Source organism: Prionailurus viverrinus, chromosome E2 (genome assembly GCF_022837055.1).
Source record: "Prionailurus viverrinus isolate Anna chromosome E2, UM_Priviv_1.0, whole genome shotgun sequence".
Taxonomy (NCBI): Eukaryota; Metazoa; Chordata; class Mammalia; order Carnivora; family Felidae; genus Prionailurus; species Prionailurus viverrinus.
Window position 1 is genome coordinate 21,910,797 of NC_062575.1, and position 18,475 is coordinate 21,929,271.

The 18,475-nt window shown below is 42.4% G+C and overlaps 1 protein-coding gene across 3 annotated transcripts in view; it reads left to right on the top strand.

Moving 5' to 3' along the window:
• CDH11 (cadherin 11) overlaps nt 1-18,475 on the top strand; it is a 152,079-nt gene that overhangs the window by 80,774 nt on the left and 52,830 nt on the right. Inside the window, exon 1 of one of the 3 annotated variants that reach the window (XM_047835822.1) lies at nt 5,588-5,736. The exons of the other annotated variants lie outside the window; for them this stretch is intronic. The gene's annotated coding sequence lies outside the window, so the exon portion shown is untranslated. Of the gene's footprint in view, nt 1-5,587; nt 5,737-18,475 lie in introns of those variants that run through there. 3 annotated transcript variants of the gene reach the window in all.

An 18,475-nucleotide genomic window follows, 5' to 3' on the forward strand; every position in this document is an offset into this window, starting at 1 on the left:
TATCACATTTCTAACCTGCTGCAAGCCACAGTGGAAGTCAAGAGGCTCCAGGACTGGACAAACAAAACAAAACAAAACACCATAGAATTTTTCTTCTCTCTGAGAAAGGCTGTACCCATCAGGCTGTCCACCTTAAAGTCAAATTGCTAAAAGTTAAACCTCTAAGATCTGATGGTCAGGGGGTGTCACTAGTTTGACCTTGAGTGAGTTACCTTTCTGACCTTCAGTTTCTTCATCTCTAACCCCATAGGGCCGTGTGCTGATTAACTAAATAAAGCATGCAAAGTGTTCGGCACAGTGCTGAGCATGGAATAAGCACCCAGGAGTTGTGAGCCACCCGCATCACAGGCTGCTATTAATCAGCTGTGTCCTTCTGGAGGCGAAGCTTCCACTGCAGACTGAATTGAGGTTGATTTTGGAGCTGTCCACTCCCAAATGGAAACTATGCTCCCCCTCAGGGAAGATTTTTTCCATTCTTGGGGTAGGATTTTCAGCCTAAGCCCTACTCTCATGATTGCAGCCTGAATGCTCACTAACATCTCAGAACATTAGAGCATATGACTTACTCTTTTATTCCCCATCAATAAAATGAGGGTAATAATAACCCTTACCTTTGTCAGCTGATGTGTAAAATGAGCTAATGTTGGTGAAAGCCCTTTGTAAATTACAAAGTGTGATAAAGTATGAATTATTATTGTGATTGCTCTATTCCGGGCAATTCATAAACAATGCAGAAAATTAAGGATGCATACTACTGACATTCAAAAAGCATTTATGCCTTTTTAAGTATATAGCTATAAACCATCAGCAGATGGGTTTGACAATACAGTCTTCAATCTGATTTAAATATTAGTAACCACCCACTGAGCGCGACTTTCTAGCAGGGACAATGCAGCAGATGCCAGCAGGCAGTGGGGCATAATGGTTAGTGGAGACAGCCCTGGTTCCACCCAGTGCATACCAGCAAGGGATGTACTTGGTGACTTTGCTCTGAGTTACCAAAGGTCTTCTGAACCTCACTTCACTTCCCTCTCTTGTAAAATAGAGGCAGTAATACCCACCTCACTGAGTTGTGGTGAAGGGTAAGTAAGGTGATGATCACAAAGCCCTGGATGTGTCAACTAGCACAGGGGACCTGGAGCCTCCTCATTGCAGCCCCCTTGCCCCTCTGATTGACAGATGTTCTCTCTTTTCCTTAAGTCCCTAATTGAAATGCTAATCAGGGTTCTAGCCCTTGCCAGCGGTTGGGCTCCCAGCAGCCTCACTGAGGTCACTGCCACCTCAGCTCAGCATCCCACCTCCCAGCAGCTAACTGGTCCTGCTCACCTTCAGGCTCCCAATGTCAGTTCCGGCATGGCCAGGTCTTGGCAGATTCCAATGCCTTCTGTTGATAAATCTGTATTGTGGGTGGTGGGGTGGGGGGGGGGGCGGTGGATGGAGTGGAAGGCAATCTGTTAAAGGCAGTGTAAGCGGCCTAAACTCCTGGTCATGTCTGTCCAGTGGTGAGGGGCCTACCTGGAGTCCAAGGACCTGATGTTACCAGCCAACTCTATTTGGACAGTCCAGTTACAGTCAGGTCCACATTGTTTCACTGACAACCAAACAAATGTAAAATTGACCTTAACACTATTAAGTTCTGGGGGCCAAGCTGTTCATGCCGGTAATAGTAATAGGTAGTATTTATTGAGCACTTACTATATGCCACACACAGTGTTCAGCACATCACAAGAATTACTTATTTACCTACTTATTTCTAGAGAGCACAAGTGGGGGAGGGGCAGAGAAAGAGGGAGAATCCCAAGCAGGCTCTGTGTGGAGCCCTATGCAGGGCTCAAACTCGTTAACTGCGACATTATGACCTGAGCTCAAATCAAGGGACAGATGCTTAACCAACTGAGCCATTCAGCGCCCCAAGAATTATCTTATTTAATCTTCACAACAAGGCAAGGAGAGATGTGCTATACCAGTACCCCCATTTTTCATATGAGGCCATGAGACGAGGAAGAGTGGAGGTCAGCTTTAAATCCAGTGCTCTTGAAGGTGGCAGTGGGGACACTGCATGGGACAAATGCCCTGGAAGAAGGGTGGCAAAGACGAACTGAGAAATCATCCAGTCCGATGACTGCACTCTGCCCTTCCCCACCTGTGTTAGTGTCCTGGGGCTGCCATAGTAACAAAATATCACAAGCGGCATGGCTTAAACAACAGAAATTTATCGGATCACAGTTCTGGAGGCCAGAAGTCCAACATCAAGGTGTTGGGCAGAGTTGACTTCTTCTGAGGGCTGTGAGAGAGACTCTCTGTCATAGATTCCTCCTAGCTTCTGGTATCCTCAGGCATTCCTTGGCTTATAAATGGTATCCCCCACCCCGTGTTCAAATTTCCCCTGTTTATAAGAACACCAATGATACTCGATTAGAGTCCACCTGAATGACTTCATTTTAACTTCATCATTTGCAAAAAAAGGTCTTTCTAAATAAGGTCACCTTCACAGCTGCTGGGGTCGGACTTCGACATCTTTTTGGGAGGCATCATTTGACCACAATTCCATCCAAGCTCTGCTTCCGCTGTGCTCAATATCATGCCACCTGCTGGAGATAAGGTGATGAACGGAACTTACATGATCCCCCTTGTCATGGAGCACTGATGATGCTGTCCTGGAGAATTTCTATCACTAGACCCTCTCGGTACTGCTGCTAAACCTCTTATCAGCAATTCCAAATGGCTCATCGAAGGGGACAAGTGAATGTAGCTTCGTCACTCTGAGAAATCCTAAAGACAGCATAATTGGAGACAAAAATTAATATTTGTTTAACTTTATTTGCATGCGCACATCTCCAATTCATTCACTGCTTTGCGCAGTGACATGTGATTTATTGAAGTCTGTAAGTGTTTTGTTGGACATTTCCCCCTAGTTTACTGGTGGGTGTCATCATAGGCCTCCCAGACCAAGTGCTGCAAACACTTGGTAGTTTTATGGTAGTGGGATGTACCACTTCTTAGATGGAAGAATGATTAGCCTTTGTTCTGTTTAATTAAGCCTCACTTAATGGGCAAACGTTTTCTTTAACAAGCTTGCTGTCACCTCTTCAGTTATTTAAGGCAGTTCACTTCACATCAGGGGGGAAAAAAAGAGAGAAAGGAAAAAAAAATTCTCATTTGCTCAAACTCGATTGGTCTAAGGAAAAATGTGGCTGTCTGGAAGGTGCCTAATTGCCTCTGTGATGGTGCACTTCTTCTCTATTTAGTCCTAGGCTGCTTATTGAAACGCTAATCAGGGTTAGGTCTCACCTCTTGATGAATGATTCTGTAAAAACTTGATATGCCTCAGCTTAGCTAGGAACGTCTTCGTGCAAGTGTAATGCCACTCCGACTGAATGGGGAGATAACTAATGCCCTTAATTTTGTAAAGATGGCTGTGATTTGGTACATACAGTGCAGATCAGGGGAAATCAGAATGAAATTAATTTCCTTCTTTGCAGAGGCACCACCTTGGTTATATCATGAGCCACTTTGCCTTGGCTGTTTTTGCTGGGGATTTAAAGAAGGCTTGGCACATGTACTTGGGCGTATTTCTTATAGCCAGGGTCAAGTTTAGGTTATGTCATTTCATCTGACATCAGAACTTAAGTTTTGTCTGATTTTGTTTCATTTGTCAAGTAGGAATAATTGTCCCTATGTCATAAGACTGTAAACAGTATCATTCTAGATCAAGGGCTCACGTTATAGGAGCGTAGTGAGTATTTTTTCCTTTCTCTCTATTCCCTGCCCCTCCCCACCCCCCCCCCACCAGCCCTTGAAGATGCAACACAGGGTGTTGTTTTGGATGTCCCCCCCCCCCCCCACCCAGCCAGCAGTCAGGCACCTATTCTAAATCTGAGTCGTAGGCTGCTTCTAAGTTCTAAGGTTTGACACTTCCTGATGGAAAATGAATAATGGAAGCATATACCCATTTAGTTTAACTGCAGGACCCCAAAATTCGGGACATTTCTGCATGGCTATTTCTGCATGACTTTCCAACTTTGCATGCTGCAGGACAGGTATAAATGCAAGCACTGGCCAAAGCACAAATGTTAGTATTATAATTGCTGTTGGTCATTAGTGTATGTGTGGTTTACCATCTGCCTACATTTCCTGCCCCACCCTTTCCTCTTTCTTGAGCAGCATTTGTGCTTTTACAGCCCCAGAGTCCTATCATTATCTGAACACAGACTCTCATTTCACGTCTTAGATATTGACTCCTGTTGTTCCCACTGCCTAGATTGTTTTTCCTACCCTTAAACATCTCATCCATTCCTATATATCACTTCAAGACTTCATTCAGGTTTATCAGGTAGATCCTCCCTGAGCAACCACATCATTGTACCGTTGTATCCTGGTTTATGGTGCGTCTCCGCTCAGCTCTCTCACAACCAACGCCCCCATCAAAGCACGTTTCATGACATGTTAACCATTTTCTGGGCTGCCTTGCAGGCTGCCACCACCACCATTACACTCTCGGTGACTTGAGGACCATGGCAGCATCTCTTTGGTGACTGTCTCTGCTTAGCTCGGCTCCAGGTTCTCAGTGCATGCTCTGGGCATGTTTTATGCACGTATCTTTATCAATTTTTTGTGTGTATGTGAACAAACATCGAGGAGTGTTGCATTCTTGAAAGCTGTCTACTAATCAGGCATGGTGTGTGCTCCTAATATAAATGATCCTGACTCTAAGACTTGGGTATTGGTTGTTTTCTGAGAACTGAAGTCAACTCAGAGGATGAAAGAGAACATTATTCCTAATTCCTCAATCAATTATCACTGTAGATAATCCTTTCATCCTTGGGCCTTTTACATTATAGGTTACCTGTCAATATCCAAAGGTCTATTCTGTCTTCTCTAGGGAAATCCAAGATCCTTCCTTGGTTTTCTCTGACCTCGGTTACCCTGATGTTAAAGGTCCCAAACTGTCAACATTTCCCCAGATGTGATCTCTTCTGCCCAGTGGTGCTGCTTCCCTGAGGACTAGGCAACAGCATTATGAGTTTGCAAAGAAGATGCTTGGAAATGATTCTGGGATTTAGATAGAAATAACTTGAGGCTTGGAGATTGACTTGCCTAGTCCAGCTTTTTGTTTTTGTTTTTTTTTTTTTAATAGATGAGTTTCCACTTTGTCAGACAAACATACAGGACTTCCAGTCAAATGTGAAAGTCAGATAAAAAACAAATTAATCGTTTTAATGTGAAATTAAATGTGAAAGTTTATGTGAAAGTTAAATGTGAAAGATAAAAAAACAAATAATCATTTTAAATCTGTCCCTCCAAATTGCATGGGATGTACTTTTTCTCAGAATAAATGTTTTTTTTTAATTCAAATTTCAGTGGGTGTCCTGTATTTTTATTTGCTATATCTGACACCCCTAGTTCCCCCAAAAGTAAATGACACGGCCATTATGATCTAATAGGCTTGACGTCATGGGAGTGGTAGGGTTTGAAACACACAGGCTTTCTGAGTCTCAAATGAGTATTCAGTTCTAAGTCATATGATTAGGAATGGAAATTTTTCTACTTTAGCACAAAGTGCTTTTTGCAAGCTTGTGATGATTATTCCTAGAAATCCATCTCATCTCAGCAAAGCAAGAGTTGGTTTAACACAGGATACAACTCAAGAGAAATGAGCCGTATTAAGACAGCTTTAAGAGAACTTGTGATAATTTTGTCACCTTGGCACACCGGAAGCCTGGCTGCAAATCCCAGGTGAGTTCCCATTAAGGCTACGTCCTCTCTTTAAAAATGCTGAATTTTTTTGTTGTATAGGATATTGAGAAAAATGACAAAGGGATTGTTTTGAGGAGAACCAAGCCACACAATGGAATAAAGGCATACAATTTAAAGTATCCATTTAGCTAGCGTACATCATTTCCACTTATCTTCAATATAAAATTTCAATTCCCCATGCTTATTAAAGAGAAATGATATAAAATTCTTTGGCCAGTTATGAGTGAAAGAATTGCCACTATTCTGCTATAATCTGAATCCCTCCTTTTTCTCATGATTTTCTTTTCTAAGATGGCTACACCGGAAAAAAAAATCACATGTTTATTACACTTTGCAGAAAAAAAATGTATCTTTATATGCTCACATTTCGATCTCCGTGCCAGGTTTGTGATTTGTAATTATTAGAAGACTTTGCTTCAACAAAATATGTTCAACAAAATGTCCTTTTGTTTTTTTCCTTATGACCTGGGGAACATTTTTTCTGGCTTCTCATTTGGGTACCATTGGTATTTCAGTCTGAATTTTCCCAAAGTGATACCTCCATCCCCTCCTCATGTCGAAAAACCTATGCTCTGCTTACTTTATGCTAGCATCACTTTTCTTGATTTGAAAAGTCATTAGGTGGGTGATGGGTATTGAGGACGGCGCCTGTTGGGATGAGCACAAGGTGTTGTATGGAAACCAGTTTGACAATGAATTTCATATTTAAAAAAACAAAGATAATGCTGCTATAAAAAACTAAAATAATATAAAAACAGGGAGGGGGACAAAACAGAAGAGACTAATAAATATGGAGAACAAATTCCATATTTGGAGTTTGGGATATGGGAGGGGTGGTGGGAGGTGGGATGGGCTAAATGGGTACGGGGCACTAAGGAATCTACTGAAATCATTGTTGCACTATGTGCTAACTAATTTGGATGTAAATTAAAAAAAATAAAAAATAAAACAAGTTAAAATAAAATAAATAAAAAACAAAAAAAGAAAAGTCATTTCCTTTTTTGCGTGTGAAAAATAGTCACCTGGACACATCCATGTGTGCCACTTAAGCTTTTGTTCCTCAGCAGCAAGACCTTGATGTTTACCCAAACACTGAGGGTCAGGTATCTGTTGGAGCCCATGTGCACACTAGTAAAATACTGACATAAGAAAAGGATATAAATTATGTGTCAACCAAAGGCTGGCTCAGTTCACTCTGAACAGGACAAAGCAGGATTCAGCAGCACCTTACAAAGACTCAGCCCTAAAGTCTGTTGGAATATCTCAGCTGCAGAGTGAGGAAGCGAAGGGAGGCGAGGTGTCAGCATGTGTGAGTGTCTTGGGGGGTGGGTAGCTTGAACAACTCTACTGCAGTAGAAACTACTAAGACCCCAGAGTCCTCAATCTGGGCTGGTACATAGAGGGTCCTTGTGGGGGAAGAGTGCAGTCAGTGCCAGAGATACACAGATATAGGCAGGAGGCAGCATCCTTACTGTCTCCTCTGTCCAGGTACAAGCAGTAGGTAAAAATGCCAGAGGCAGGGCAGACCCCAGGGAGAAAAACCTGGCACGGCCTCAGCAATGCAGCTGGGCTTCTCAGCACAACAGTCGTGGGGAGAACAAGACAGGGAGTTTCCTATGAAATGAGGTATAAGCCTGGCTTCAGGGGAGGGCTGAGGAGGAGGCCGTGGAGCCTTCCTCCCATTTCTACCAGGCAGAATTCTACCCATTTTCTATCCAGATCTAGGTCCTTGCTTCATGAAGTGGCCATGCCATTCTGAATATATCTTGACCTCTCCTGATGTTTATATTTATAGTGATTTTAAGGAGCTGATTCGATCTGGAGCTGTTAGTTATTTTCTGAGTGTGTACATTTGTCAGATCAGCTAGTTCTGAATCCCCCCACGACCTCTACCTTGTGAGTTCTGGGTGGACTTGGTTAGAATGCTGGACTTGAGACCTGAACATGTGTAGGTGTGAAAAGATGGAGGAGTGGAACTAAGACCTTGGAGGTGCAGAGGGCCCATGCCTGGGACACCCAGTGCCATGATTAGATTAAGAACCAGAAACAGGCTATGAACCACGAGACCCAGATATATTTCTGTGACCTCGTAGGCAGACATCCTTGAGATGCAAGAGCGGGTATTTCCATCACAGATGTCTTGCCAGGAAGGCAGTAATTCCTTGATGGCATAGTTAATGACACAGAGCAATAGTTTGTTGTTCCTTATTGATCTGCTCCTTGGTTGATTGAGTCAAATGTGATCTAAAAGGACTTTTCCTTGGGGTTCCTGGTGTCTCAGTCAGTTAAGCGTCATCTGACTCTTGATTTCTGCTCAGGTCATGACGTTATGGTTTGTGAGATCAAGCCCCTCGTCAGGCTCTGTGCTGACAGTGTGGAACCTGCTCAGAATTCTCTCTCTCCTTCTTTCTCTGCCCCACCTCTGCTTGTGCGCTCTCTCTCTCTCTCTCTCTCTCTCTCTCTCTCTCTCAAAATAAATGAACTTTAAAAGGGCTTTCTCTTACCGAGTGATTCTAGAGAGCCTTTTCTGCCTTACCAATGGTACCATGGATTGCAAATCTGCCCTTCCAGTAAAATGTTTTTGGAAAGAGTTACTTAGTAGATCAATGTAAGATGCCTGAGAGCAATGGCAAAACTTATTCCTGGTTGCACGTGCTTCTCCTAGGGAGACCTGGGGAAACAACCAGTTGGACCTTGTCACACTGGCGCTCTATGAACTGATTCAAGTTTTATATAATTTTGCTTGTTTATGCAATTTAATAAAGAACTGAAGCTAGTGTCACCTCCTTTCCTGTTGAAAACAGGATCGAAGACATGGCCGAATCTCCTTCGCAGTGTGGGTATTGAATTAACCAGCGGTGTGAGCAGTGGTTGGATAACAGCCACTCTTCCTGTCAGAGAAAATTCCAGGCCTCACCTTCATGCCCTCAGATGAAACATTGATGTGCGGGACTTGCCTCTACCACCATGTAACTCTTCCTTCCCTGAGCGATGTAGTCACTCTTTTTAACAACGATTAGCTCATGAGATCTCACAGAGCCACTTCATGTTGAGCTGGCTCCTTTGTTAGAAGATATTTATTGTCTGGCTGCCCTCCTACGGTTCCCTGCACCGCTTGCCTTTTATTCATCATTAGCACCTCCTTTGGAGGCTGAGGGAGTGAAGGATGTAGAGCAAAACTTTGTTCTAATGTGGAAAACATTATGAAGGAGAGGTTTAAAAATCATGGTTCATTCATTCAAGGACTATGTGGAAGAGTGGAGGAGGCTGAAGAACCTCTGGGGGTGGGGTGATTCCTCTAAGGAAACATCGAAGGAGCTGGTGATGGTTGACCCTTGGGTGGAATATCCACTTTCTAAAACTCCTAGTAATGCATGCGTTTCTTGAGGGCAAAGAACATGTGTCACCAAATTCATAGCATTTAACTAGTGCAGAATCCTAGTCTCCACAAATATTTAATTGGTTGCCATGTGGAATGAAATTTAGCTGAATTCTGACCATGCCCAGGAATTAAAATTAAGACCTCCATAGGAGAATTACAGAAGAGTTCAACACAAAAGGTAGATAGGCAAGAGCTTTCGAATGGTCCAATTCCATTTTGGGTACTAATCAGTCACATGAACGAAAGTCAGTGCCCTTAAAGCAAAGTGCCCCAAGCCCTTGTTTCCTTATCTGGACAGTGAATGCCTTAACACAAAACTCCGGAGGATGCTGTGGAGAAAGAGGTAATCAAGAATGTATGTAAAGCAGGGCTCCTGGGTGGCTCAGTTGGTTAAGTGTCCAACTTTGGCTCAGGTCATGATCTCACAGTTTGTGAGTTCAGGCACCTCATCAGGCTCTGTGCTGGCAGCTCAGAGCTTGGAGCCTGCTTCGGATTCTGTGTCTCCCTCTCTCTCTGCCCCTCCCTTGCTTGTGCTCTTTCTCTTCCCCCACCCCCCCACCCCGCCCCTACCCCGATCAAGCAGAGGCTGAATGGTGAATGAAGACTTTACTAGGATGGCCTCCTGGAACTTCTCCATCTGGGAAAGCCCATGACATCTCATGTGACAAGTACCTGACAGCTTTGTCCAGAATTCCCATGAGTGATCCATTTCCATCCACTATTGAGGATAATTGAAAGACCCATGGTCTCTTCAGAGGTCCTTCTGGCCTGTATCCCTATTGAGTCTAGGGCTCTCACATATTTTCATAGCTTTTCTTGTTGGAATCAGCCATCCCTTCTCTTGCCACCACACCCCCCATCCCCCAGCCGAGAAGCTATACACAGGGGTCAGCGTCCCCACAAGTCAGCCTTACCGGGTCCTTTTGAGTCCAGTAGCAAACAAAAAGGGTGCCAGGTACATGAAAGGAATCCATATGCAGCATCTGACAGATTTTATATCTCTATCAGAGAAGAGTGCAATCACATCTCCTTCCTGTAACGGTAACAGGTCCTTGGCATTTGTTTATCTACAACCTACAAAGACAAAAAGCCAAAACTTTAAAGAGGACCTAAAGAAATGGAAGTTGCCACTCCTTCCAGCATTTCATCATCCCTTCTCACCTAGGCAGTGGACATGATGCTTTTCCAAAGAGACTCTCTACCTATTATCTCATTCCAGCCTCGAATTAACTCAGAGGCCAGGGAGATCAGACATCATTTGTCCTTTTCTTGTCATAAGAGAAACACACTCAGGGAGGTGAAGTGAGTTGTCAGCTGTCTGTGGCTTCACAGTTCCCTGAGCTGGGGCCTCTTCCCTAACCCAGGAGATCATGGGTGCTAAAGCAGGAATTGACTCGCCCGTGCATGGGCTGAGACAGTGAGTCTGCTAGGTGTCAAGATCTCAGAAGTGGTTTCTTTTCTTCCTTTATTATTATTTTTTTTAAGGCAGTCAAACTGCTTTTCAAGGATCATCTTGCCGACTCTGGCTGTACTTCTGTTTTCTGTAGGGCAACAGACTGTCCCCACCCATTCGCAACCCCTTTCCTCTTAATTTCTTGGGGAATTCTGCTGGTCACCTTTGGAGAGCCATTGATCCTACCTAGTCCGTAATTTCACAGATAAGAAAACAGAGGTCTAGACCATTGGACATTGCACCATGAGTTGGTGGCGGACCTTTGACTGCTTTCCTAGTACAGTGTTCTTTGTATAACTTCATTCAACAGACCCTTTATGGTTCGGATGAAGGTGTTTTAAAGCCTAAGGCCAACACTCATTAATAGAACTTTTTTCAATGATAAAGATGACCACTGAGCACTGGAAATGGCGCTAGGCCATTGAGGAAGTGAATTTTTAATTTTATTTAATTTAAATTAATGTAAACTTAAAAAAGCCACATGTGTCTAGGTTGCAACCATATTGGATAGGGGAGCTGTAGAACAGTGGTTCTCACCTCAAATATACTCCAGAACCACCTGGGGAGCCTCAAAAATACCGACTCCTGATTTTCATGGATTTTGATTGGTGTTGAGTAAAGCCTGGTCAAGGGGATTTTTAAGACTCTCCAGTGAATTCTAATGAGCAATCAAGTTCTAGGGGCACTGATCTAAACGTTAAGTTCCATAAAGTACAGAGGCCAGGCCAGGTGTACACATCACTGCTCAGGTGCAAGGAATTCGGTGACCCCAAATCTTAAAGAACCCTGTATATCTTGGGGAAGAGGAAGACATAACCGCGGACAAAAACTATCAGAAGTGCCCTTATTGTCTGTAAGGACAGTGTAGTCCAAAGGAGTGGAAATGGTCACTCCTACCTGAGGAAGTTAGAAGAGGCAGTCTCTATGGTAATGATTCTGGTAATGAATTATAAATAAGATACATTTTTTCCCCAGAAATGCATTTGTAGCAATAGATGTTTCTGCCAGGCAAGTCAAAACTCACGTCTGTAATTCACAATAGGATTAACCTGGGATTATGGAAAATCTAATTAAGTGAACCATATTATCTGAGACCCACAAAAGACACTTAACGTTGCCTTTGAAAGTCCTGCCTGTCTGAAAGTGTTAGGCATATGCTTCAGAAAATGCTCTGCACATGTACAAGGCACTTGACTGGTTTGCTGTATCCCATTACTTTTCTTTTATGCTTAACTTTTTTAAAAATCCCATTACTTTTGATAAATGACATTAATACATCTGAAAAGAAAGAATTGGGCTTCTAAGATTGGATTATTTCAAACTACAATGAGATCATTATGAGGCTATTGTTGGTGTCTGCTTTCTAAAAATAAGGGGGGAGAAAACCTTCTGTGGTATATGTAGAGATACCAAAAGAAAAAAAAAAAAAAAGCTAGTAAAAAATGTGGCAGAGTTTATTCTACTCTTAGCGTGATAGCATGGTTTGAGAAGTCACGTTAGAAAGAGACCTCCAGAACGCCCACCCGCACTCTGGTAAGAATCAAGCTTCTGATAATTGGAAGCAGCTTAACATTCTGCATTCTGCACTTCTGTTCCGAGGCTGATCACGCTGGACCCATGCGTGTGGACCACAGTGGATTGGGGTCACAGGCTGGATGTTGCAGAATTCTGAAGACTCCAGGCAGTGGTGATTTGAGGCACTCTCTCCCCTTGTTTTAGTAATTATTTCCAAAAAAAAAAAAAAAACCCACATCAAGCCCTTGTCAGTTATTAAGACCACCTTGGGATAATTCCTCCTCTTACTGTTTATACTCAAAAGAAAAAAAGAAAAAAACAAAAAACAAAAAACAAAACCAGTCTTTGTGGAAAGTGTTTCCCTGCAGATTCCAGCGATAATATGCACAGTGTTTTCCTCTTCCTGTTCTCCACTGACAGTCCTTGAAGAGATCTCCTGGGTCCTTATTTATGAATGTCTTTACCCTTATAGAATGCAGACTGTTTGCTTCCAAGTAGTAGTTTGCATGGGAGGATGCTTTTAAGCTGGGTTTGGGGGAGGCAAGAAGGGAAGGTAGATGCTGAATAAATTATCTTCCACTCCGTGCTTTCCCTTTTGTTTTTCCTCCACAGTGAGGACTTTAGGTTTTGTTCAGTTTGTTTTTGTTGTTGTTGTTTTGTTTTGTTTTTTGCACAAGTTGCCTGGTATTTCTGTATCTCCCTTTTCCTATTTTCCGCTGAAGGAAGACTAAGAGTGGAAGGTCTAAGGGAGGTTTCCTCCAGCTCTGAGAGTCTAGCATGAATAATACAGCAGAATGCCCAGACTGGAAACAAATGGTAACATTGTAATACCCACCCTTGGAAGAACTGGGAAACTTCACTACTCGGAAACTTCCCATGTAAACATCAGTCCCTAGGCTTCATAAGTTTAACACATTTAAAACCGAATGTATGCTCTTTTTCCCCAAACTGGCCCCTCCCCTAGTGAGGACAGGAGCAGCACCTCCACTATAGCCTCAGCCTCTGGCCTTCTCAGTTTGCCCAATTCCTAAGGCCCTCCACATGAGCATGTTTCTAGAAAGGTACCCTTTCCTCTAACCAGGCTGATATTTCCAATCTGGAGCCTTGTTACTTCTCACCTGAACCACTGCAATAAATCCAGGAAGTCTCTGTTGACCACATGTCCTTCTCTCTCCAGATATGCTAGAATCCTCTACTGTGCTGTCCTAGGGGGTGGCCACTAGCCACACAAGGCTGTTGAGCTCTTGAAATGTGGCTACCCCAAATAGAGATGTGCCATAAGTTTAAAATACATACTGGGTTTTAAAGACTTAGGACCAAAAAAACAAACAAATAAACAAACAAAAAAAACCCACAAAAAAACCAGGGGTGGTGTGTACAAAATATCTCAATAAATCATCTATTTCTTATGTATTGAAATGATACCATTTGGGGAATACTGGACTAAATAAAATACAGTGTTAAAATTAATGACCCCATTTTTTTTTTTTAACTTTTAAAATGTAGCATCTAGGGACACCTGGGTGACTCAGTTGGTTAAGTATCCAACTCTTGATTTTGGCTCAGGTCATGTTCTTCAAGCCCCAGGCTGGACTCTGTCCTGACAGTGTGGCGCCTGCTTGGTATTCTTTCTCTCCCTCTCTTTCTGCCCCTCTCCTGCTCATACTGCCTTTCTCTCAATCTCTCAAAAGAGATAAACATTTAAAAAGTAGCATATAGAACATTTAAAATTATACATGTGATTCATATTATATTCCTATTGGACAACACTGGTCTTCTTTATCTCATTTCTCTCATTTATTTGTATCATTACATTTAACAATTCCTGTTATAAGTATTATTTTGTTTATCTCCCCTTAATGGACAGCCTCTTACAGCCTTCTGTAGGACTTGCGCCTTCTTGCATGTTGTATGTATATTGTATGTCACATCACTGTATCCATGTCGTAAATTACATATTTAGGAGTTCTTGAAGGAACAAAACTCCTAATTTATCCTCTTTTTTTTTAATGTTTATTTATTTTTGAGACAGAGAGAGACAGAGCATGAATGGGGGAGGGTCAGAGAGAGAGGGAGACACAGAATCCGAAGCAGGCTCCAGGCTCTGAGCTGTCAGCACAGAGCCCGACGCGGGGCTCGAACTCATGGAGTGTGAAATCATGACCTGAGCCAAAGTCAGACGCTCAACCAACTGAGCTACCCAGGCGCCCCCTAATTTATCCTCTTGATCACCTGCAGTGAGCCAGGCTATGTCAAGTTCATACAAGATTCCCTCCTTTCATTTTAACTCTCCCACTGAGATCCATCGTCGTGTTTTCACATTTTCAAAATGGCGGCGTGGTGACTCATGGAGGCTGGATCATACACCTAGTGAACAAGCAGTAACTCTTGAGCTCTAGCCCTCTAACCCTATCTGACTCTTGAGCCCCTGCTCTTAACAACTGTGTTAGAACTCCCGGTTCTCATGGTCAGTTTCTTCCATATACCTCTGACAGCTTGGATTCCATCAATCTCTGGATCAGAGTTTTTAATGGACTCCCATTGCCCATCAGGAGAAGTTTTGATTCCTAATGCTGGAACTCAGAGCCAGTCACATTAACAGGGGTGTGCACTGCCTAGTCCCAGAGGATGCCACTGCTTCTATCTGATGTAAGTGCAGCCTCCTGCGGATGTGCATGAAGCAGTCCTGCCAGCTAGGACCCAGACTTTCTAAAAGAGGTGAAACCTCCATCCAGGGAAGGTTGCTGTGTCTCAGCACAGCACAGACTCACAGGCCCCAGTAGGCATGGAAGACCTTTATAAGCTATTGCCAGCCTCCTATTTTATGGAAAAGAGAAAGTTAGTCTCAGATGAAGAAGAATTTTTTTGGTAAGGTTACACAATTTTTCAGTGGCAGAACCTTTGCCAGAACACAATTGTCTTGACTTTTGTTGTAAAGGTCTCCCTCTGGCCCCACTGTTTCTTGGATATTCAGAAATGAAGAAGGCATTTCTATGTAGGAACAGATTATCTCCACAGCTACAGTACTTCACCCTTTATCAGAAGAACCACCTAACTTTTTATTAAGGACAGCAGCAGTCCTTAATTGCTAGATTTTCAGAGAATGGGGCCATGCTTGTGTCATTTACATGGTGTGGGGACCAGAGACCATGTTTGTTTCTATTTGGTTACTAACTGGCTTTCTCATAACTTTGATTTCACCAAAACTTTGGCCACAGACGAAAGCTAGTCCATCTGCCCCACCCCCCTCGCCCCCAGCAGCCCATCACCTTCCTGTTTCAGTTCTCTTACTAACTGAAACATGGTTCCTGTTTTCTTTCATTCAAGTTCCCAAGTGAATCTGATTCACCCAGCTTGTCCTTTTGAGCCAGATTACACAGGTTAAAACAATCAGTGGTCAATTTAAGACCACTCACTGGTTGGTTATCACCAAACTAGAAGCATTTCAATCAGCCATGACCCAAGATGGGCATGGAGACTTCAGATGTTAGAGGCTGTAGAGATAGGTGTTTACTTGGAAGAAGCTAGAATGGATAAGCACTAGAAGACTGGAATGATATGGAGTGGACAATAATGATGGAATGATCATCAGCAGACATGTGCTTCCCAATTCCTTGGTGCTTGTGAACACAAGTCCTGTTTGCACTGATCCCATTACACCATTATCCATCTCCTTAGACGACTGTCTCACTGTTGTTCGGGTACTGTCTACAGATCAGAGACACATAAGCAGTCTACGGATCCCTCATGTCCAACCCAGGCCTGGCACTGTGACACGTTACTGCTGAATGAAGGAACTGACAAATAAGAAAGCTTTACAGATATTTACTGCTCTGAGACAAAAGGGAAATTTACATACAGGCCTTTGATACCACAAATGAAGTTACACTATGTTGAGCATCTGTTTATCATTGCCATTTTTGCCCTAATTTTCCCTCAGGTATTTTAGCTCATGCAAAAAAAAAAAAAAAAAATTAAAATAAGATCTTTCTCTTTCCACACATTCATATACAGTGTTTATTCACAGTCTGAGATGTCACAGCTGACATGACTTCCTGTATGTGTTGATGTATTTTATTCATCTTAATGATTAACATTTTAAAATATCACAGTGAGAAAAAGACTGTCTTAAGGATTGAGTAGAGCACAAATAATAAGTCCTTCATTGCACACAGTGTATTTAATCATCTTATTAATGGAAGTTTACTTAATTATTTGAAGAGATAAAAGTAAATAATCACAGAATGATTCTACGTTTGAGGTCTGGGAACTTAAGCTGGATTCCGATGATTCTTTGTGGCCATGAAAGCCTGAAAATACAAAGGCTGATTGTACATACTTTAAAAATAAATGAAATTCATATGTAACAGATTATTTTCAATATCAAATACAATTTTGGAGCTAAGATGATCCTTGAAGATGCATCAGGCAGTCTCGTTATACTAAGATAACGAGTTATCTCCAGAGTTTGGGAGTCAGGTAAAGTCAAAGCATGGGTTTTGCTCTCACGTAAACTTGAATTTCAATTGCGGCCTTGCTAGTGATTGAGGGTTTACTCAACCCCTCTGAGCCTGATTTTCCTTATGAGTAAAATTTGGGTGATACTTACATACAAGTTGTGGTAAGTATACAATTTAAATGGTCTGTACCAAGCCCTGAGTATCTTGCCCAGCACTAGGAAAATCAAGCACCTGGTCAAGGATAATCCCTAGTATCATTATCTAATTTTATGGGGCCCGTAAGTGATGCAACCAGGATTTGGACCCAGGTCTGCCCAACACCAGGCAGTAAGCGATCTTTGCACTTTCAAAGCTGACACTCATGTGGTTCTCTATTTCTCTAGAAGCGGAGGATCAGAATTAAACATTGCAGCAGTTTTAAAATTTCCACTCGCCCCAGAGAACGTTAGGTCATGGATAAGGGGCCCTATTTGCTGCATACTTTGACATGTGAATTTGGTATTAAAGCATGGATCAAATGACCCTTTCGCAGTCTTTGCTGTGTGTTTTGCACCTGAGCAGAAGTGATTATTATCTTAAGCTTATGCTTGCCTCCAAGTGTAGAAATCAGGGAAGAAGAAATATGATTCGATAGTTCTTACAATATTTCCTCTTGCCATTCTCTGTGAGTTCCACAGACATGGCATAATTCCTGTGCTGTGATTTGAAACTAGAGACCAGCTCAGTGCTGAGTGATGAGATCTGAACGGGGAATAAAATATGCTTGAATTAATTTGCATAATAGAACCCTATTGGTTACAAAGCTGTGTTTGTTGAAGTGGAGAGCAGAGCCCCGGAGCTCCCCCGCAAGGGGACACTGCACATGCAGAATGGAGTTTTGAGTTCTGGTGAGGGCCTCGATAATATTCTTAATGTAATGATAACCTGTCTTTAACTGTAAATTAGCTCCCTGGAAATGAAAAGAACAGGTCAGCCTGTCTGATCCTTCCAGCTCTGTGGGGAAGAGAAAGCTGAAAAACCAAAGCTGCTTGCTTTCTGCTAAGCGCTTCCGTCTTTCTTTCTCTACCCGATAACAATTTCCAGCAGGAGTCCAAATATACTTAAACACCCGTATATGTCATTTTCTTTTACGGAGACAAAAGCAGGCACAGCAAGAGGGTTTTATGCTCAAGGCGCAATAGCTTATGACGGGCTATCTGCTCTCAAGATAGAGGGGCGAGACTTCCACTTAGAGCTGGTGGTTTTGCAAATCCATTTTCCTGTCATGTTATTACTCCTGTGACTTTCAACAACATTTATTTTTCCTTCCGAGCAATATGCTCCCACCATAAAGTCCTCCTATATGTTTTAGTGGAACCCCAATGCTTAGACATCCTGGCACACTGCTAAAAAGTGCTTTAATGGAAGGATTGTTTGAGAATCGCCTTGGGGGTCTTTATTAAAACCAATTAGAACACTGATATATTTCCCTGATTATTACCAATGTCAAGACCTTCTTAGGAGGGCAGCCTCCGATTAATTTTCATGTGTGATTCCTGCAAACTCTCTACCATTGAATATATCAATCAGATTTCTAGATTTTAGAAGTGTTTCTTTAAAGAAGAAAAATGAATCTCCTTGAACACACTTTTTAAACGTATATACTTAGAAATTCTGAAACAGAGCATTTAAAAATAAAAAGCAACGATTAAATTTTGTGTAATGTGTTAAGGACCTGGTTGTACTGTGTTGTTGATGGACTGATGTAATTACTTCCTGTTCGTCTTCACTTTGGTCACTGCTATAAAATGCTTTATCTTCCTCTTCTGGGATTGGTTTTAGTATTTTAGTCACCCCCAGTGCCACCAAAACTTAAACTGTTCTCGTTGTAAGACTATTATGTGTGTATCAGGATGCATGTCTATGTAT